The sequence below is a fragment of the Mixophyes fleayi genome, chromosome 7 (assembly GCF_038048845.1).
Source record: "Mixophyes fleayi isolate aMixFle1 chromosome 7, aMixFle1.hap1, whole genome shotgun sequence".
NCBI classification, from domain to species: Eukaryota; Metazoa; Chordata; class Amphibia; order Anura; family Limnodynastidae; genus Mixophyes; species Mixophyes fleayi.
In genome coordinates, this window is record NC_134408.1 from 104,505,522 (window position 1) to 104,530,077 (window position 24,556).

Consider the following 24,556-nt stretch of genomic DNA (forward strand, 5'->3'; position numbering starts at 1 on the left):
TATTTATTTGACTTAAACGTATTTCTAATTGGAGACATGCTTATCTCAGTATTCAACCCTACGCTGATTTCTATTTTGAGAATATATTATAACATATAATTTGATAAATTCTATCACAATGAGATTGCTCCGAGGTCCATTTTTGAACCATTACACTTAACCTGTTTTGGTCTGGTACCTGAATTGGTTGAAATTTTGAGATTTCTTGACGGGTGGCTAATTTTGTCCCTATTAAGGAAAATCTAATTCAACAAAGTTTAGATCCACACTCAGCGCTGGAATACCAATTGCAGCAGATAACGGCTCCTAATACAGCTGCACACAAGCTGTAGGTTAGTTAAATAGATACTGATATAAAGGGAGTCGTTGCACCGCTACTGCGTTTTCTATAAATCCAAAATACAGAGAGAGAGAGAGATTTTAAACTGTTATCCTACAGACAATAATCTATCCCATTCATATAAAGAACAATAAGGAATCAAAGATAATGCAGGAGACTTAGCTGAGCATTTAAGCAATCACTGACTTTCAAAACGGTAGTCGTATTCTTCACACTCAAATTGAAACTTTTTAAGTTGCAGACTATAAGAAATAAACTTACAGTCAAGTAGTAAACGATGTTCACGTAGCAGTTACTTGTATCAGATAATATACTGCAGTTTTTCTCAAAGAGTTCTATGTCAGTCCTCCGCAATACAGCTGATTCCCGTGTTAAAATTAACAGCAGCTGATGTAGTTCAGACGTTATTTCAATCTTCACCTCTCCACATAATTGTAAATAAAATATAAAAAGAAAAGAAATACATGCCTGTGTAATACGTAAAACACAATTTAATAACACATATTATAATCACCGAACGTGTGTAACAGGCAATCAAAGCTTTGATTGCCTGTTACACACGTTCGGTGATTATAACATTGTGATCCCAACCGCTGAAGTCTTCTGGTTTACACCTGATTTCATTGAGCTTGTGATCCGCTCACCTTCTGGTACGGGCAATTGGATCCTGGTCTAATGGATTTTTAATATGTGTTATTAAATTGTGTTTTACGTATTACACAAGCATGTCTTTCTTTTCTTTTTATATTTTATTTACAATTATGTGGAGAGGTGAAGATTGAAATAACGTCTGAACTACATCAGCTGCTGTTAATTTTAACACGGGAATCAGCTGTATTGCGGAGGACTGACATAGAACTCTTTGAGAAAAACTGCAGTATATCATCTGATACAAGTAACTGCTACGTGAACATCGTTTACTACTTGACTGTTAGTTTATTTCTTATAATCTGCAACTTGAAAAGTTTCAATTTGAGTGTGAAGAATACGACTACCGTTTTGAAAGACAAGGAAAATCTAATGGCAATTTGTTTCCGGTGTAATGCTTTCTGAGTAACAGATTGGGCAGTTTTCTACCCAATGGGCCAATAGATTAAGTGATTTGGGGAAATAATACAAATTATACAAGAAAACATGAATTTATTCCAATAAACCCCTAATTATAACAACAGTATAGATTAGAAACTTTACAATGTTAAGGCTTATTAGCCGGAATTCTACCAACGAAATGTTGCAGACTTGTATTTGGTAAATGTCTTTTACCTTTTTCATCGTCACTATTAACCAGTTGATCTGTCATTAAAAGTGAATGAGCGACTACATCTCTGAATTTCAGCTGTGATATAGGCTAGGTTATTTCACGTTTTGATACCAAAACATATAAATTCCAAGGTTTCACCCACATGTTTGAAAGAATATTGGTGAAAAGTGTCCACCACCACTTCTTTAAGCGAATAACAATTCGATAATTGTCTAAAGCGTTATGGTGAAGGTCAATGCCTCCCATGTTGGTATTATAACACTAAATCCACAATGGAACCTTGTTTTTTTTTTGCCCACGATCATAACGTCTGGCTGTGGTTAGTAGTTCGACAGTTGAATGATTTGTCAACGACAACACCATAACATTTGTGTTATCTTTTCATCTGGCCAAAACAAACTCCTTTACACTGTTGTACAATGTAATGTAATCATATTTCTTCATTTTCCCAGGTAATTCAGCACCACAAACTTGATTTGCATGAGCAGTGCCTAAAATAATAAATATAAATGTGATTTCATTACCTGTGTTTTTTGAAATTGATATATTTAGCAATTTATTAAAAAATATATATTTTACCTGTAGCGAAGGATACACATTAGATTATAAAATTTGAAGAAATGATTGAAATAAACAAGGTAACATTATGGCGATTCTACATTTTTAAGCAAAGTAAGAACAGCATCATCTCCAAAGCCCAAAGGTTTTGTCACGTGGTGTAGAAGCAATGCAATACAATAAGGTTTGGTACAAGCAACCATTTGCAGAACACAGGCATAGGTCTATATGTTTTCGGCTGTCTTAGGTACAACACGTAGTTAGCATGTTGCAGAGGGATGTTGCTGATACACAGGGATGATAGACCCTTAACTACATGTCGTTGCAATGTTATTTTTGGAAGGTCCATGTAATATATTGGCATTGACCCAAAACACGATGGCACCCAATCATTTAAGATTGGGGAAGCTACTGGTGTGGCTTTAGATGAGACTTTCATCATAGTGATACAGCACTTAGGGTGAAGTCTGATGCCTACCAGGCATTTGTCAGACCTACTAGACGGTAATATGTTTGACCCCTACCATCTGTAACCCAAGGCTTTGCTGCTTGTAAATTTTCATGGGGCATAAAGGGATTTTTTCTTATTTTCTTCCGTTAGCAAAGGCCTGATTAGCTATATGCCTCTGAGTTTTTAATCTTTTTTTTTTTACATTCATATGGGTATCTGCACCCCTCCCCCCTTGCCACCATTACCATTCCTCATATTTTTTCCAGCAACTCTTTACAGGTGGATTTTGTTTATTTGTGTGTCCAGACACCATTTGTCATGGAGCTGTTTTATTTACAGGTGTGCTCATGGTTATGGCTTGGATATGGGTAATTGGTCCTTCAGTTGTGTTCTGGGTATCCAGGCACTATATGACTCTGGTGTGGTCAACCTTTGCCTACCCTGTTGGAATTCAGTGATTGGTTAAAAGGGGTGTGCTGACCGGATCTTATGGCCATGTTGGTCTCAGAGGTGGAGACTTGAGGCCATCATTACATACCTGTAATATTTCTTGGAGGGAAATATTTGACTATAGCAGATCTGTTGAGTTGCTGATGAAAATCACACTGGATTTTAGAGGGATCAAACTTAGATGGCCAGCAGTAAGTTGTGCTGGTCGGATATATTCCTAGGATCTGCTGACAGGGATGGTTTAGACTCCAGCATTAGGCAATTTCTCCAAAACTGAACAGGTCCATTGGCATTTTAGTTAAGGAGCTCCAGGAGAGTGGTAATTGCACACCCATTGATTGGATAGGTGTTTTGGTGGTGGGCTGTTTGTCCGTTACAGGACCACAGCATAGGCAGGAAAGCATTGCTATCAGCAACTAATACCTACAGCGCTATCACTGATTGGCTGCAGGTCACTGCCTCTTCAAGGTAAAGATGGCACTTGGTCCTTTTGTGTGGGGGATCCCTTAACCTGCTTTATGGGGGCATGCCATTGTGTGTCTAGAGGGGGTGTAGTCACTCTAACACCAGATTTATTGCCAGACATCCGTTAAGGGCTGTTATCCTTTGTCTAGTGTAGTCAGGGCCATTTGGTCATCCACTCACTGGATTCAGTATTAAGTTGCTTTAGCTGTCTCGAATTTTGCTTTCTCAGCCACCAATTTATCCTAATTAAACTGTGACCTTAGTTCTTGCCAATTTTACATCTATGTCTAAGTCGTTATTTATGATTTACTGTATTAAGTTTTAACATTTAAAGAGGTTTATTGTGCAGTGAAAAAAAACATCAATAATTTGCAGTTTATTACCATGCAAACACAGTTCCTAAAACAAAAGGATAAAAAGGAAGAAGGAGGAGGGTAACTGGGCCTTCGTGATTACCATCCATGGCACAAATGGTGATGTAAACCACTCTCAGGTGTATATTGTATGTTCTCCCTATGGTGGATAGAGTGGAGGAAACATGTGTAAAATGAAGAGTGAGCATAGACTGCAGAAGAGAGGCTGAGTATGTGACTGCACACTGATCGATCTCTGCATTATATGGACATTATTTAGAGTTTTTTTGCATTGTATTATGGCTACTTGGATCGTTTCTGTACTGCAGAAGAGAGGCTGAGTATGTGACTGCACACTGATCGATCTCTGCATTATATGGACATTATTTAGAGTTTTTTTGCATTGGATTATGGCTACTTGGATCGTTTCTGTATTGTATATTGGTCACTGAAATGTTTTCTGTATTGTTTATTAGTCCTTAGAATGCTGTTTGTATTGTATGGTGGTCACTAGCATGCTCTCTATATTGTATATAATTCACTAGGATGCTCTCTGTATTGTATACCAGTCACTAGGATGCTCTCTGTAATGTATACAATACTGGGCAAATTGTTATGCATGAAAGTATAATACCAACTTCAACTTATTTGCCATACATCCCTGTTATTTCTCTTTGAGGATACAATAATTTATTCCTCACTTGATTGATTCCATTTTTTATATGTAATCTATTGTCTATATTGATTGATACTATTTATATGCAGTCTCCTGTATACATTATAAGGTCATTAAAAAAACATAACTTTAACTGTACTGATTCCATAAGGATAGTCTCAATTTTGGGGGACTCTCCTGCTTAGCTAGGAACTTGACCGGTATACAATACACAGAGCATGCTAGTGAATGATATACAATATAGAGAGCTTAATTTATCTCTGACAAGATTGAAAAAAATGTGTGCATGTGTGTTAGGGAGGTTAGATTGTAAGCTCCAATTGACAGGGACTGACTACATATTCTCTTTACAGCACTGTGTAATATGATTGGCACTATTTAAATAACAATATTAATGATAATAATAATAATAATAATATTTACCACTCTTTACTTTCCTTAAATGCTGCATGAACCAATTAGTGGGAAGAGGAAAGGGAGATAGAAGTGATTGGAGGGAGGCTTAACATTGCCCTCCACAATGCTGGCCACACCGCCTCCAGCATCATGGTGCTGTTCACAATTGACCAAGGCTTGTAGGGTACTGTAGTGGAACAAAGAAAACGCCAACAACATTTACAGCGACATGGTAATGGCGAAGCTGTCATTCGCGACATACTGGTAATCCCGACTGTTTGAAAAACTGACCTGCAACAATTGCGACTCATCAACACCCCGGCACACAGATGAATGTAATTTTTAAGGGCGACGCCATTCTTCCTGCTGTTAAGGGGGCAATGCCAGGAGGCACCGCCTGTACAATGTACAAGGCATTGTAAAAAACATTGTACAGGCGGCGCCTCCTGGCATTGCCCTCTTAACAGCAGGAAGAATGGTGTCGCTCTTAAAAATTACATTGCTGTAAATGTTGTCATCATTCTCGTAGTCACTGTAATGAGTACCACCCACCTAGGCCTGACTACATTATTGTCTTAATAGTGTAGTTGAAACTTTCCACCACTGCTGCTTTTTTATCTGTTGTATTTATTACAAGCTACAACATGTATGGGCTTACTCTGAAATTCTCTACCACGGGTAGATAATTTCCACAATTGTGCTGCAAAAACTTTTACCACAGACAATCTTATCTTGTTTCATAGCCTGACACACCAACCATATTTGGATCATACATGTATAACTGGTAAATGTATTTTACACCATCATCTTCTATAGAAAATTCTATCATAGACAGATCTGTCCGACTTTGAGAGTCAGCATCAGTGATCACTATCTTGTTTCTTCTGAAGCTCTACCTGACAGGTTTATGCAGCGTGTATACATCTGATTTGTTTACGCAAGCTTTCCCGTCTTTTCTTTTCATCCCATGGTTCTCTACTTTAATGTATGAGTTTTCAACACCACCAAAAGAACCAGTCACACTGGGTGGGAAACGATACTACTTTTGTACTGTTTATATTCTACTTTGCTGGATGATTTTTTTGTATTACTAAGAACGTCCTTTTTTTTTCACAACTGTTGCACTTTTCTTGTTTTCTTTTAACTACTAAGACCAATGGTGCACCCATTACGGGATAATGTAGCCATTATCACACTGTGTATAATTAAGATTTTTCAATGTTTCAAAAAATATATATAAAAACCAACAACGTCCCACTTCTGACTGCTGCCTGATAGGTTTCACTTCGAATATACATCAAAAACCCCAAAAAACATATGAATAAATACTAATAGTATATATATATATATATATATATATATATATATATATATAAATATATATATATATATATATATATATGTCAAACTATATTACACTATTGTGATCCTTCTTTTCTTTTATGTGGAAACTGAGAGAGTGACTATAGAGAGATATCAAGTCACAGTATGCTACATCTGACAATATAAGTATACCCCTTATTTTCCCTACATTATCTTTATAGATATTTAACAGCACTTGTACGGTTTCATACTATCAGTATTTATTTATAGATTTTTCAATGTGTATTAGACATATGCATTTGTTATTTGCATCTGTTGTTTTTCTATATATATATATGACTTGATGTTTGTATATGTGATTTGATTTGTGTTCAACATATTTTAAATATAAGTAAAGTACTTTGTCCCCTCTCCATATCTTTTTTATTTCACTTTCTACAATTTTTGCTTTTGATACTTATCTCCAGACACACTTACACCTAGGTGTGCTTAGACTACTACTGCTTATATGCTAACTCGAATGAGGAAGAGATACCCTTATTTTTTGTCTGAACAGCTCCTCTTTTCTAAGTGGTTCTAAGAGGATTTCCATTTCTTGTGGGAGGCAGGTCCAGCTAACAGATATCTTCAGAACACTATTACATCTTGGAGATATTTTACACTATCAAAATTTTGGAGTTGCTCTTCTAAAAATATAAGACATGTATCACAGGAAACAGCTTTAAACAGTATGCAAAAAGCAGGATTTACTCCAATTAAGTCAAATTTAGATAAAGAGCTGTACAAAATGCATATTCATTTGAATTGTGCTAATTTCACTTTTGGTAATAATGTTAATTAGCTTATTTTGAAATCAAATGTCATTTTTTGCTCACAGGTGTTTTAATTAGCAGCACAAGCGACTCAGAAGACCTGTACATCTAAACATTTACAGCACTTTGAATGTTTTGTTTATGTTTGTTGTATATAATTAATGCAAATTTCTTAAAATATACATCTAAGTGCAGAACAAAGACCAGATGCTAAGTGCTAAGTGTATATCTGCATTAAAGCATAATTATATCTATATTACGAAATACACCTAATGGAAATATAATTATTATTATTATCGAGGTGTTAGAAGACTAGTGAGTATGGACCACTCTATGTAAGAGCCTAGGTCATGATTCTACAGATTATGTTTGCTGTTTGTACTTGATGTGGATATTCCGTATTACTGACATGTATTCCATCACAGTTCAAATGAATGAATGAAAGAATGAATTTCCACCACCTCAATATGCAAGAATAATAAAAGAACAGACTTATTAGACAAGACATTAGAGAGTGTTAGGAGGCACTAATGTAAACACATATAACCTGATTTAGAGCTTGACTAAAGTTCAACTGCAGCCAGTAAAAAGCCATTTGACGCATTGCACAGTAAAATGCAGCACTCTTTAGAGGTTTGAGTAACTTGCACTTGTAGTCCAGACACCTAGAGAGGTGGACCTGGGGTTCAAGTTGAGTACAGAGAGCTGTGCACGATAAAGTATAGCACACCCCCTAGAGTGTCATTTGAGAAGTATATTTATTACAAGTCCTAAAGGTCTACTGTAAAGATACATACTGATTCTGATGAAAGTGATATAATCTTGGCTGGTTACTGCAGAACCATAGAGGCAATGAGGAAGGAGTCCTCATTTAAAAGTAATGACCAGCACCAGGCTATGCTAGACTGGGCTAGACATACAATAATAAGGAGAACATCAGTATGAGGTCACCCTGGCATAATGTGAAACCAGCCTCAACCTAATCAGAACTGGATTTTTACTGAAGATCCTTGGGCAGTCAAGCCTACCAAAATGTATAAGCCCCAACCAACTAGCTCTGTGAATCTGAATAGCACTGTGTCTCTTCTCAACACCAGGAAGAGGTTGATTCACAAGACTGGACCACTGATGAAAATGCAATTCCATAATAGCCAAAACAGAAAAAAAGTAAATGAAAACACAGATAATAAAAACCTCTATATGCCCTAGTTCTTCACTATATTGGAAAAAAATGTTCTTCTTAAATAATCCAAATACAATCCTTCTGTATTTCAAAAGGAAAAAAATAAAACATCATATATATAACAATAACCAGTCCAGGTGAAGTTACAATGTTGAACCAAAATATTTTCAATTGCTTGAGAGTGTAAATACCCGCTCAGCCAATTATTAGTGTCTTCCCTTCAGCTAAGCACCTGAGCGATGTGGGAAGAACATTACTCCATAGGTTAGCTTTGCCAAGAATATTTTTATTTCAGATGAGAAATGGTTTTCATTTTTTACCATATTGGATTATTTTTATTTTATTTTATGGGCATTATATAGGGGAAAATAGGGAAAAAATACTTCTGTCCCCATCTTCCCATATTTACCACTAAGCAATTAGCGTAACTCCAGAAAATTATGTCAACCTTTATTACTTAGTTCTCCCGTGCAAAAGATCCTAAGCAAATGTAACAGTATCTTTTACAACAATAACTGATAGATGAATGGAGAATGTAAATAAAAACTCACAAATTCTGGTAAACTCCAGGGGCTAGATTTACTAAGCTGCGAGTTTGAAAAAGTGGGGATGTTGCCTATAGCAACCAATCAGATTCTAGCTGTCATTTTGTAGAAGGTACTAAATAAATGAAAGCTAGAACCTGATTGGTTGCTATAGGCAACATCCCCACTTTTGCAAACCCGCAGCTTAGTAAATCTAGCCCCAAGCATTGATTAGAAAAGAATGGACGGCCATCAGTCAGTATGTAGCCCAGAAGTTGACAGCATGCCAGGGCGAAATGCAGACGTCTTCAAAAAGAAGGATCAACACTGCAAATATTGACTCTTTGCATAAATGTAATGTATTTGTCAATAAAAGCCTTTGCCACTTATGAAATGCTTGTAATTTTACTTCAGTACACCATAACAACATCTGACAAAGAGGCCTAAAAACACAGAAGCAGCAAACAGTGTGAAAACCAATACTTGTGTCATTCTCAAAATTTTTGGCCATGACTGTATGTTAGGCATGATTCAGGTCTCCCATGGATTTAACAGGGTCTTAAAATATAGCAAGAAAATGAAATGCTATATATGCTGAATATTCTATTTCAAAAGAGAAAGTCCATAATAATCATGGACCAAGAACCACTCTATATGGTTCCTGGTCACATCCATGCCTCCCGAAATTACACAATTAATATTTGTGACAGACTAAGGCACCGCCATGAGAAGGAGATATGCCACATCAAATTGGTAACATGTCACTTCCCCCTGGGGGTGTGCCCAGTGCTTCAGAAGTGTGCTGCTACCCCATCCCCTAAAACACCATTCCAATGCAGCACGCACCTGCAGCTGATATACACAGCATTGAAGTGGCACTGGTCTCCCAAGTCACAATTTGGAAGGTGGGACAGTCCAATTAAAACTGGACTGTCATGTTTAGATCAGAATAGTTGGTAGGTTTGGTCCCACCACCAGACTCTCTGTCATCAATAGGCTTACAGCTGCCTGTGGCAGTGCACAATTGTCAATTTGTTGAGCAGTTTGAAAATGACAACACAGCTTAAGGCTCAATTTAACAGGTTGAATATCTATAAACCCCTAAATTGATAATGAACACATCATGCTTATCAGCAGATCAGCAGATTATATTTGCAACTAAAATAAATGTAATTCCTATAAACATTACTATGACTTCTTGAATGTGTCTATGTGCTGACTAGAAATTATATATCTTAAAAGATATCTATTACAGTTTCCAGACCTACTCTAAAGTGACAAGGTTATTAAGTTCTATAAATCTAAAATGAGATTTTACACTTCATGCAATCTTCTTAAATTGCAATAATGACATTAAATATTCACATTTGGTGACTGTCATATTCCATACTGCTCTTAAATTATTTTTTAGTGGTGATCCATTCAGAATAAATAAAAATCTACTTATGGAGCAATATTTTCATAAAGTGGGTAAATGACATTTTATGTCATATACCTGCATCTGACCTGTCTGTCTGCCACCCTCCCTATAAAGTTAATCTAAGTTAAATGCGTCTGCTGAATAAAGATAGTTTAAAGTGTATCATACTGTCTATAATCATGCAGTAGAGAAGCCAATCACCATCATCAAGTTGATTATGACTGGCATTTAACATTTAAATGAGTATTATAAAAATAGCTAAATTTTAAAAAAAAATGTCCCCTCACAGCACAAAGAGAAACCAGCACTAGCACTCATAGCCTAAGCTGATATCATCAAAATTGGTTGGACAAATATGTGAGGTCCCTTGAAAAAGCCGATACAAGCATTAGGCTAGAAAATTGCAAGGCTGGTACAAATATAGTAAGGAAAACCACAGACAATATCCTAGCCCGACGGTTCCCAAAGTGTACGCCGCGGCTCCCAGGGGTGCTGCGGCACTGTCACTGGGGTGCCGCGGGCCAGCCATAGAAAAAAGAAAGAACACAAAAACTTACCAATCCGCTTGGCGCCGGGACTGAGCATCCACCTCTCTCCCGCAGCTGTCACTGAATATCGACGTCATTGACAGCTGCAGGAAAGAGGTGGATGCTGGGTCCCGTCGCCGCGCGAATTGGTAATTTTTTGTGTTCTTTCTTTTTTTTTATGGCTGGCATGGGACAGAGTGAGAAGGATCGTGACAGCGGAGGGGGACAGCGGGGCAGCAGAGGGGGGCAGAGTGAGAAGGATCGTGACAGCGGTGGGGGACAGCGGGGCAGCAGAGGGGGGCAAAGTGAAAAGGATCGTGATAGCGGAGGGGGACAACGGGGCAGCAGAGGGGGACAGAGTGAGAAGGATCGTGAAAGTGGAGAGGGACAGCGGGACAGCAGAGGGGGACAGCGCGACAGCGGGGCAGCAGAACGGGCAGAGTGAGAAGGATCGTGACAGCGGAGGGGGACAGCGTGACAGCGGGGCAGCAGAGGGGGGCAAAGTGAGAAGGATCGTGACAGCGGAGGGGGACAGCGGGGCAGCAGAGGGGGACAGCGTGACAGCAGAGGGATACAGAGGGCAGCAGAGGGGGACAGCATGACTGCAGAGGGGGACAGCAGGCAGCAGAGGGGGACAGAGGGCAGCAGAGGGGGGCAGCGTGGCAGAGGGGGGCAGCGTGACAGAGGGCAGCAGAGGGTGGCAGCGTGACAGAGAGCAGCAGAGGGGGGCAGCGTGACAGAGGGCTGCAGAGGGGGCAATGTGCCTGGGGGCAGTGTGCCTAGGGACAGAGGGGGCAGAGTGCCTGGGGGCAGAGGGGGCAGAGTGCCTGGATGTAGAGGGGGCATTTTTGCATACAACTAAATAAGTATTTCTGTCCTGACCTAAATACTTATTACAATTTTTTGACCCAACTACTTCTAAAACAGGACTGCTCAGTAATTATTTTAGAGGGGTGCCTTGAAAAAGTTTGGAGACTCTAAGGGTGCCGCGAACTGCAAAAGTTTGGGAATCACTGTCCTAGCCTGTTTAGTATGGGGCTAAATTCCCTAGATCGAACATACTTGCAAACAAATATGCAGGCCCAACTAAGAGAACCAGTTCCATGCTGAAATGACTAAGTCAAATCCTACAGCCCTGGTGCGGTGGGTGTTGGGTAAAACATTTTGTAAAAATAGATTAAAGCATTTTTATGTGGTGAATCAATCAATCTGAATAGCTTATAAATTGTTTTCACTGTGTGCAATGCGATTACAATTTGGTGAGACTAGCAATTGCTTGTTACCAGCCAATGTCAAGTGTATTTACTTTGGGGCAGTGAGATATAACCTCATTGCTTGTTGTATTAATATCATTGTTCCATCATATTCCTGTAGAAACTCATTTTTGCAAAAGGAATTGCTAATGAGAAGATTTCTATTTATCAAAGAGATCTTAGGACAATGAGAATTGTTCTCCCATTGAATTTGGTATTTAATCAAACAAAAAAACATCTCAAGGCTATACTAACTTAGACATTAGATATACTGAAGTTGTACCCAGACAGCATATTCCATCAAGAACAATCCAACTCTTGTAGTTTTTCAATAACAAATGATGATTTCAGCCAAAGATACCATATTTTCTCACATTTATCTAATTTGTTACAACTCATATACTTGTATCTTTCGTGACCAAATATATAATTTACCAGATGAATCCAGTCCAAGCAAGACATTCTGGTGTCATCCATTTTCTCACAATAATAAAGAGAGTGGACAATAGCTGTCAAATTAGTTTATATATCTTTTTGGTTAGACCTAAACCAAATACCGTATATACTCGAGTATAAGTCGACCCGAATATAAGCCGAGGTACCTAATTTTACCACAAAAAAATGGTAAAACTTAGTGACTCGAGTATAAGCCTAGGGTGGGAAATGCAGCAGCTACTGGTAATTTTTTTAGATTTATTCATTATTATGTTTTCAATTTACATCTGTATATGCATTTTTATATCATGTGTGTTTTTCAGTTTAATGCTATTTTGTCATTTTGATGTATGCTTTCATCCCCAATGTACATTGTTGTGGAAAATAAGAATATGTATACACATAAAATACAAATAAATTATTAAGTGTGTAAGTTGTGAAATTTGCAAATCTATTACTTGCAGTTTGGTGGGGTTGTCAGTTGTCAGGACTTGAGTTCCAGGGTCACTCTCACACGTTTGCAGCCATTATCAGAAAATATTTTGCACTCAACTGTTTAGCATCAGGAAAAGAAATCCCATACACTCTCTGTAGTGTTTCCTGTGTAGGATCCCCCCTCCAAAAGGCTGACGAGTTCTGTTATGAAGAAGGAGAGATGTGATGCTCCGAGGCTAGTGATCAGATTAGCGTGTCACTCGCAAGCAGGATCTCATTTGTCATTTCAACGTTTCTAAGCACAATCTAAGAGCAGCTTCCTTACCGTTGTTTGCTTGTCGTCAAAGCTCCACAGCCGAGTTTAAAGAGATCTGGCTACAGCCTTTTCCTTCCCCCGCAGTGGAACGCATGTGCGTTCCACCAACAGGAAGTTCGGCATTTGGAACGCAAGTTTGCGTTCCAAATGCCGAACTTCCTGTCAGTGGAACGCACATGCGTTCCACTGCGGAACTTAACAACTGAGAGACCGGACACCAGGTAAGTTCACCCGTGTATAAGCCGAGGGGGCCTTTTTCAGCATACAAAAAGGTGCTGAAAAACTCGGCTTATACACGGGTATATACGGTATACACATTTTTGGACTAAAATATGTAATTTCCAAATTAGGTTTCATTATACAGTCCCTGACTTCTCCCCAGAGTGCAGCTATAGGAGCAGTCCCACAGCATATGCCAGAAGGTGCCCTCCTGCCTCCAACGTTTAGGACAAGTTAGCATCCAATTTCCGATAAATTTGGAGAGACAAACAGGAGTAAGTTAAGTCCTATACAAGAGAAAAAATTTAATTTGTCTAAATCTTGCTGATGCAATGACTTTATAAGCATCTCAAGGACTCTACTTCAGTCCCTATCATCTAGTAATCCCAGATCTGTCTCTTAGGTAGTTCGTAGTTTAGGGAGGCCATCAATATTCAGTTCATCCAGTAGATAGGAATAAATTAAGAAAATATGATATAGAGGTCCAAGGTCCATTAATAGGAGTCCAAAGACATCATTCAACAGTTGTGGGGCAGAATCTCTAAATTGAAAAAGTAAGGACATGCCGGATTCATGGATATCTGTAAAAGTAGGTATTAGGAATACCTTGTGCCAATCTAAGTTGGTCAAAATATCGATCGGATCCTTTCTCATATAGTTGACCTAGATAATAGATCCCAAACTTACACCAGGCAGCTGCACCATCCATACATACAAGTTCACCAAAGTTAGTGTTGAACCAAAAGGGTATTAAAGTAATTTTATCGTTTTCCAATAAGCATTGTCTAAGCGATTTCTTGTGTTTCCAAAGCACAAACAATTTATTTTAGTAGAAGCAAAAGTTTTAGCAGTTCAATACATAATTATAATACAGTACAGCCGATACCAAATACATACATACCGCCATGCCCTCGTTGTGCTCATCAGCGCTCCGCTGTTACCAGCTACAGTACTTCAGTCCAGAAGACTGTGGTCAGAGATGACTGAAGCTGGTCCCAGCAAAGCTGTATTATATAAACTCAGTGCTACAGAGAAAACAATACAGATGATGTGGCTTGCTTCTATAGGTCCAGGCTTCAGGAGCATCCAGTGTAATGCAGGTCATTGGCCAGTTCAAACAACCCCCTCCAAGGGTGGGGGCCAACATTCCAGATGATTCTCCTGCCCGGAAACCAATTTAAGATAGTCTATTTACAATACACAGTCAGTAACATTTTAAACATTTATTCCCTAACATTGCTAACTAGAGTATGCAATGTGCGACCCCTTCGGCGAATGAATCGGACAACTGCGGACACATAGGGGATTAAAATGATACTAAACATGACATGTTTCCTGTAACCTGAACCTTAAATATCACTAAAGTGTACATATAACCTTAATATATTTAACTATAAATTAAATACCATCTGCTCATAAATCACTGTGGACTGGAACCCTTATAAATATTAAATACATAAATAAGAGAATGTGAGAGTGCGAGTGTATGCGTGCGTATTTTATCGTGCGATTGCGCCGTGCCATGTGTTATGTGGCGTACTGATCGCAATCGCACGGTAAAACAATATTAACCAATATACTTTTGTTCATCCATTTATACAACTTCGACAGTTCCACCCTTTGATAGTACAATAAACTATCACCTTAAAGATTTTATATGCAGGATCTCAGTATCACGTTTCATTGCTCTGTAATGTAAGTCCTCCTTGGTGTATGACCACACTGCCTGTAGATCCCAGACAGGTTACCATAAGATAGAGTTTTAATCCTAGAAACAATTTTTACTTTTACTATAGACCGTATACCTCTGGAGCTTGGAGATAAACTTTTGTATGACCTTCAAGAGTGCAATAAAACATGTAATGCATTATTTGGAATGGTACATGGTACGATAGAACATGTATCAACAATATAGAATATTCTACTACAGTTCTTCATGTCTAACAGGTTCATTCGCCCAATGCATGTCTTCTAGCTCAGACAACATTTAGATAGTACATGTTCATCAATAACATCATCCTATGTCTATCAACAATGTCATATATGATCTCTTACAGCTTGAGTTAGTATATACACTCTAATAATGTCATCAGTTTTTTTTCATCATCTCTTGTGGGGCGGGCTATTGTCTGTTCATTCTTCCCAGTCTCCCAATGCTCAAGTTTCCTTGTATCAGTTTGCCAAGTATTGGGAGACTCCAAACTAAGGGACCTAGCTGTCTTATCTTTCCCATAGTGTCCTCCCACCCCATAATTCGGGTACCTCAGGAATATTTAGTGGAAAGAGAACTAGTCCTACTCAATATAATCTCTGAAGCACGTGAGAGCACATCCAGCACTGATTGGTCTACAACCTTACCCATCCAAGAATTATAATCAGGGGCAAACGCAGGATTTTTAAGGGAGGGTTTCCAAATAGTTGAATTCGGAGCAAAGCAAAAAAAAAGCATAAAAAAATCATTCCTACCACACACTAAAATACTGTACATTAAAACAATCTAAACCCTTCATTAAAATGAGTATTGAAACTCCATATTAAAACTAGCAATGTTACCGCACATCAAAATAGCATTGATAACACACATTAAAACTAGCAATGATTGGTCAGATGGGAACATTCATGCATATATGGTGGGACTGTCCCGGGATCCGCCCATACTGGGCAGCAGTTCTTGCTCTAGCCTCAACAATCCTAAATGCTCACGTACCACCTGACCCAAAGCACATCTTACTGCCACTACCCATCCCAGACCTCACTAGATCTGCTCACAAACTCTTTAGGCACATCATCAGTGCTGCCACATGTCAAATAGCGGCCTCCTGGAAAAGCTCCACACCACCAACACTCCAGATGGTCTGCAGTCGGACCTGGCACACTTACCAGATGGAGCACATTACTAGTGTGCTGAGGGGCTCCTCCGTCTCCTTCTACAAAGTCTGGACCCCGTGGGCCATATATTACAATCAATCTCCACTCCAGTTCTAGTGGAATCTAGACATGGAAAGATATTCCTAAGCAAGCATACTTGTTCTCTTACTTGATGCGTGAATCACTTACCCCCCCCCCCCGTCCCTCCCTTTGGTCCCTGTATACCCCCCTCCACTTTATACCCTTCAAACTTGAAAAGTTAAAATAACATCTTTGCAGTATTAGATAGATAAATATACATTTATCTCCCAAGTGCGAGAGAACCTGTTGTATATAAATACGTGTTATCTATTTCTGTTTAACCTCTCGAGATTCTGTAATGCATTTTCTATGGGAAAAGATGTTTCTAATAAAAAGTTATAAAAAAAATAAAAAAAAAAAAATAGCAATGATACTCCACATTAAAACGAACATTGATACCGCACATCAAAATAGCATTGATAACACACATTAAAACTAGCAATGATACTCCACATTAAAACTAACATTGATACCGCACATCAAAATAGCATTGATAACACACATTAAAACTAGCAATGATACTCCACATTAAAACTAACAATGATACAGCACATCAAAATAGCATTGATAACACACATTAAAACTAGCAATGATACTCCACATTAAAACTAACAATGATACCGCACATCAAAATAGCATTGATAACACACATTAAAACTAACATTGCTAATGTATATGAAAAAAAACGAACAACAAAAATGAACAAAAAACATTTATAACATGACACAAGTTTGGACTATATATATATATATATATATATATATATATACACATATTTACACACACACACACATATATATATATATATATATATATATATATATATATATAAATATTTATATATGTGTATATATATATATATATATATATATATATATATATATATATATATATATATATATATTTATATAGATTTGTTATTGGGTTACAGGGTGAAATCAGATACTGGCCACAATCAATCTGATGTAGTTTTTTATTAATAGACCAAAGACTTCATTTCTGGGGAGCCTGCAGGGTATGCAAGCCTCCGTTTCCAAACACAGACTAACACATGCCGGTAGGCTTATATATATTAGAGATTAGAGGAGAATGTCCAGGGCCAAGCCTGGGAGGGGGACATTATTATAATATTTGTGATGGCGCCACTTTTGTTTGTGAACTGTCCAGTCAGGTTTTGACAGGCACATCACTTGACTGTAATGGTTGAACCAGCATCCATATGCTCACCAGGATTTCTCTGACATGCAACCCGAAACACCTTCCCGACTTTCTCTCACATGCCAATTAGCTTTTCTCACTTTACACCGCATATGCTCACCAGATTTTCTCTCCTGTGCCACCCCATGTACCCATTAGCTACTCTTTTATGTGCCATTCTTTATGCACAATAGCTTTCTCTCCTGTGCCACTCCATATACCAACCAGCTCTTCTCTCCTGTGCCACCCAATATGCCCACCTGCTTTCCTCTCACAAGTCACACAATATACCCTCCAGCCTTTCTCTCCCATGCCACATACATGCGTACCAGCTTGTCTTTCACAGATCATCCCATATGCCCACCAGCTGTCCTATCACATGCCACCTAATATGCTCACCATATTTTCTTTCACATTCCATCTCACATTCCTAACACCTTTGCCTCCCATTCCCTCCCACCCACCAGTTTTTCCTTAACATGCCCCCATAATTTCTCTCACATACCCTCTGCCAGCAGCTTTTCCCTCATACGACACCCATGCCAACAAAATTTTCTGTAACATGTCCATCTTTCCACTCAAAAGTCACCTTCTGCCCTTCAGCTTTACACATGATATCCCATGCCCAATAGCTTCTCTCGCATGCCCCCTGCTTTACTCACATGCCCCTGCCACCAGCTTTTCTCTCAAATGCCATATGAAATGTCCACTAGTTTTTCAGTCACATGGCACCCTATATACCCAACAGTTTTTCTCTCATGTGCAACCCACTATGCTCTCTAGATTTTCTCACATGCCAGCTTGCCCACCAGCTTTTCCCTCACATGACACCTCTTACCTTCCAGTCTTTCTATCACATGCCCATCTACCCATCAGCTTTTTTCTCACCCAATGTGCCCACCAGTTTTCCTCTCACAAGTCACCCATTTCCCCCAAATTTTCCTTCAAATGCCCCCTGCCATACATGTTTTCTTTCACATGTCCACGTGCCCACAGCTTTTCTCTCACATGCCACCCCAAGCTCAACAGCTTTTTTCACTCATACTCCCCTGATTTTCTCACACATGTCCCACTGCCCACCAGATTTTCTTTCACTGTCATTCACTGCACACTCTATGGCACTCTGCATAACATATTCCCCATTTGTATTCTGCTCCTCATGACAAATCCTTGACTCAGTATGTACCCCATTATACCCTATCAAAGCCCGTACACACCTCCCTCCTTGCCCTCCTCCCTTTTCCATTGGAAGACATCTGCCCACCGCAGCTCACCTTGTTTCAGGTACAGTGACTCCCTTTCCCTGGCAGTTGCCAGCCATTCACTGCAACCCCATCATTCTTCATTCTTTTAACAGCCGATTGATTAGGCTGTCCATGTTTTATTTTCCAACTGCCATCTGAGCAAAGCAGTAACTTCTGGTACAATTATGTGTGGAGCACTGTTCGCTGTCTCCAGTTGTCTCTTCTCTTTTCAGGATGCATAACTATGTTAACATCAGAAGTCTGACTGTATCATTGCCAATCCTGAGGATTTTGGGAGATACCATGTACACATTTTTTTGTATGAAAAATAATAACTACACAAAGCTACTATACGCGGTCATTTGATTAGCTTGACAGCGGCCTCCAGGAGAAAAGCTAAAGAGGAGGTATTAAGCTGGGAATGTAAAATTAACTCTCTTCTTTCCTAACACCAGTCCCTTCATGACCCTGCCCTACTCACTCAAATTACCTTACTGAAAGGCCAACTTAACACCCTCCTTTACCATAGGGCTGCTATTACTATGCAAAAACTTCAGCAAAAGAACTATGATAAATCTGATTAAGCAGACACTGTTCTAGCCAGAAAGCTCCGTAAGAAGATGGCCCTAAATCACATTGATAAAATTTCTCACTCACAAACGGATGCCGTCACATATGATCCCACTGCGATTGTCCAGACGTTTCAGGAATTTTATTCCTCTCTTTACAATCTCTCCCCACCGCCTCTCCTTCAAAGAGCCCACACAGTGCCTACCCTAGATGAATATTTAGCTACCACCCCCCTCCCCAGGCTTTCTTCATCTCATCTAGAAGCTTTGAATGCGGATCTCACTTTGATCGAGGTGTTGGCGGACATTAAATCCCTGAAGGCCTCCTCAGCTCCGGGCCCTGATGGTCCTGGGCCCCCACCTGACATCCTTCTTTAATGAGTTCTTAGAAGGAGCTACATTTGATACCGCTACTACTAGAGCCAACATCATTGTTATACCGAAGCCAGGGAAGGACCCATCCCTTTGCTCTAGCTACAGACCAATATCCCTCCTCAATGTAGACCTTAAAATTTATGCAAAAATCTTGGCCTCTAGACTGAATCCCATCCTCCCCTCCCTAGTCCATCCCGACCAGGTGGGGTTTATTCCGGGGCGCCAAGCCCCTGATAATACTAGGATAACAATTGACTTGATCCAAACAAATCACAGGGGTAGGCTCTCCTCCCTACTTATGTCACTAGATGTTGAGAAAACGTTCGTCCGCATTTCCTGGTCATTTATGGACGGGGTGTTGGGAGTGATGGGTTTTTCAGGTAAATTCATTACTCGCATTTCAGCTCTGTACCGCTCACCGTCATCCACAATTTCCGCAAATGGCCTGACCTCGGCCCCCTTTACTATCGCCAATAGAACGCGGCAGGGTTGCCCCCTTTCTCCACTCATTTTTGCCCTTATTATAGAGCCACTAGCAGCCAGGATCCGGGCTAATCAGCAGATAACAGGCATCCCGATAGGTAGGTCCTCTCACCAGATAGCATTATATGCAGATGACGTCCTGTTGACTATTGCAAACCCGATGTCTTCCGTTCCCCCTCTTTTGGAAGAACTGGACCTCTATGGCCCCTTCTCGGGATATAAGGTTAATACTGATAAGACAGAAGTCCTGGACTTTTACGTTTCCCCTGCTGATAAAGTGTTATTAGAAGGTTCTTTCCCATTCAACTGGCGTCTCCAAAAAATTAAGTACCTTAAGGATATATCTGACTAAACATTTCCACCAGCTCTTTCAGGCTAACTTTCCCCGCATTCTAGACCAAGTGAAGTCGGACCTGAATTATATATTTCATGGATAGGTTGTATTAATGCAGTCAAGATGAATATACTCCCTAGGCTGCTTTATCTTTTTCAAACCCTTCCCATCTGTGTTCCCCATATGTTTTCAAGTTCCTCCATTTTCATGTGTCTAAATTTATTTGGTCTGGTAAGCGCGCCCAAGTTCGCTTTAAGCTACTACAGAGGTCCCCGCGGGAAGGAGGACTGGGTATCCCTGATTTCCGACGCTATTATCTCTCTGCGCAACTTGCTCAATGTGTTCTCTGGTGTAGCTCAGCACCCTCTAGGGTCTGGGTCGAGATTGAAGCCGAATGTCTGGGCATGCTATCTTTATCCACCCTCTTATGGCTCCCACGGGCCCGTCGCCCAAAACGTGCCTTACTTTACCCGGTCATTTCACACTCCCTGGCGATCTGGGACTCATCCTCTCAGAAGTTTGGCCTTTCCCCCCACCCCTCTCCACTAATATCATTATTTAACTCCTCTGATTTTGCCCCGGGCCTTTCCCCCAAAGTGTTTTCCGCTTCGACCTCACAAGGGGTCCGTTTTATGAACGATCTCACCTCCACGGCAGTGTTCCCTTCATTTGCTGATATTCAATCTCGAATGGTCATTCCCTCTAAATGTTTCTACAATTCCTCCAGCTCCTTCACTACCTACCCCTTACCACGTTCGAAAATCTCTGTTTCCACCAGTCTTCTACACATGGCCTTATCGCAACACTGTACCATGAACTCGCCCGCCTAGTTCCGACCTTAGAGATTCACATGAACTGGCCTGGGAACGTGATTTTGGTGAAACTCTCCTGAGCGAAGAATGGTCAGAAATATATGAGAATGCTGCCTCCAGTTTAATCTGTGTTAAAATAAAAGAGAATGTCTACAAGGTGCTGTACCGATTGTACTATGTTCCCTCCCGGATTCATAAAATTCTCCTAGACTCTTCTGATCGCTGTTGGCGAGGCTGCTCAAATGAAGGTAACTTTATCCATACATTGTGGTCCTGTCCAAACTGGCAAATTTTTGGGCAGAGATTAAACAGCTGATCCAATCAGTACTCCGGGTAACTATACCGCTGGAACCTAAATTCTTTCTCCTACCTCTGGGGGCGCCCACGGCGACTCGACACCAGAATAAGCTGGTTAGACATATCCTGTCGGCGACTACCTGCCAAATTGCAGCAGACTGGCGGGAGCAGTCTCCACCATCGCTCCAGGCTATTATTAACAGAGTTTGGCAAGTCCAATGGTTAGAATATATGACTAGCATCGTTAACAGATCCTCTAGATCTTTTACTAAGGTGTGGGACCCATGGCACTCGTTATTTCAGGTTTATTCCCCTTTCACTTGACGTTATACCTTTTTTAGTCCATCCTCCTCCCAATAATCTTCCTTTCTCCCTTTTTCCTTACTTTTCTACTCTACTATGTGCTAATTTCTCTTCCTTACTCCCTGCTTCCTTTTCCTCTTTTCCAACATTCTTCTTCTTCTTCTTTCTCTGTCACTTCTTTTAAAAACAAAAAAATGTTCCTGGTCATTCTAAAATATATAAAATTTGTTACCATTGCACTGTTTTCCTATGATGTTACGCTGGACGTGCCTCATGTTCTCTAGTGCTGTATATGCTCATTTTTCTCAGGTGTTGGTTATACTACTGTTTGACCTTTGCAAAAATAAAAATAAAAACTAAAAATTTGAAATGTATAGCATTATAAAAATAATATAGCTAATCTCATATAGTGTGGCAATTGGTTCCAGTAACTTAAGAAGATATATTACTTGACAGTTAGTGAATTTTCTGATACCAGCATTAACTCTCCATATATAACTTTCACATAACATTGTTAGCTGTATTAGAAGAAAGCAATCCGCTCACCTTGGAAGTATTTCAGCCAGAGCTGCAAATATGAAGGAATATATGCTAGTGGCTAAATTTCTCTTTAATTTTCATTTATGCAGTATTTTTATGACACAGGTCAACACAGGTATATTCACATGATAGATGTCGTAAGTAAAGAAACTAATAATAGAATATATTCATATTGCAGTATAGTTTATAGATGGTGTCTTTTCCCTTGCACTGTCTAGTAGTGACTCACTCTGAGAGGGGGGAACCTGACTGGAGGCAGTAGCTGGTACAATGGAGTGATCTCTGGGCTTTGAGTTACAGCTGAAGGGCAGAAAGAAGGCCCTCTCTGGATCCATCTTACTCCCAGATGTGCAACTGAGTGCAGATGGTTCCCTTAATGCTATGTGCTGGCATGAATTATATACTGTTATTCAGGGGCAAACACAGGATTTGTTGAGAGGGGTTTCCATGCCACACCTCCAGTTGGTGTGACCAGCATAGATGGGGACATGGCTATAATTTTAGACAGCTCTTCGCTTCTCTCCAACTCTTCCTATCCCCATCATATAAACGGGCAATGCTGCATGCACTATTGCCCTACCTTCCCTTTTCGAGCAGAGCTGTGTGAAGCAGAACATACCTCCCAACTGCCCCTACAGTCAGGACAAAGTCCTGACTGAGTGTTTCAGAAAAGTTGGCAGACTGTCCTGCTTTCTCCTACCTGTTCTTGCTGCTTTTACTACTTGTTGCTGCTTGTGTCCTAAGCTAAGTTGCTGCTTGTCTGGATCCTGGAAGGTTAGGACCCTGTTTGGAAAAAGGACAGGTACATGATATAAAAATCCCAACACTAATATTTCACTGCTTAGTTCTATCCTCATATGAGGATCTTATTATTATCATGAAGATGTCATTTTTTTTTGAAGTGCAGTTAAAAGTTATATTTTATTATTTTTGAGGAGAGTCCTATGAGTGCCTCAAGACACAGTTTCTTTCTTCCTTTCTCGCTACTTACCAATAATACTGTGTGAGTGCACCACTTCTGCTGGTTATTTAAAATAATATACACAGATATAGTAACATTTACAATTATTTCATATATCATAAAGAAGTACTACCATTCTCTTATTAGAACTTAACCAGTGCGGTCCACACTTGTTTAATACATGAGTTCTTGGGAGGTCATGATACAGTAACCTATAAATGTGAACCTTAATACTGTAACTGTGCATCTTTGTGATGTCACTGCTTTTTACATCTGTATAGTGTATAAATTGTTCACCTCTGGCTTTGGAAACCAGAGCATTGTGATAGAAGATTGTGTTAGCGCAAGCAAGTTCATACCAAACTTTGCCTTGTAATATTTTGCGAATAAAACCTATGTGCTTTGGAACCACAATGATCGCATCGGAGAATCTTTATTGTAAATGATACATATGGACGTAACAGCGCTGAGAAGAGGTGACTCGTTGAAACTGCTGATTAGTAAATATACCCCTTAGTATTAAAATTCCCTGTACACTGAGTTACACTTTCCCCCAAAAAACAGAAAAACGCTGATGTTTTGCAAAACAGGAAGTGATAAAAACTGTAAGATTTTCAACTTTAGATTATTACTAACTTGTTGTATTTTATTCTTTTTTTTTCTGAAATTTGTTATGCAGAGGCAGTTCTCCATTCGCATGCCAAATTCCATCTTAATAGATCTAATACATTTTAAGATGTAGCCCCTCAAGAACCACGCCCCCCTCACAAAAGTAACATGGTGAAATATGATTTATTAGAGTGAACCCTAATATAAAGGCATAACTGTGCCCATATAATTACAGTTTTCCAGATAAAACCATCCTCATTAAACCATATTGTACACACAGTCCAATAGCAATGCATATAATTTCTCACAATTTGCCATACATCACATACTACACATATTCTATTCAAAAACAGCACAATGTACAACCAAAACTCCATTACTTACAGTTTCACATGAAGGTACACCATACTTGCCAACCTTGGTCTGGAGGGCAGGTGGGCGTTTGGGGCACAAACGTGTCATTTGGCCCTGCTCCCTAGACGTGCA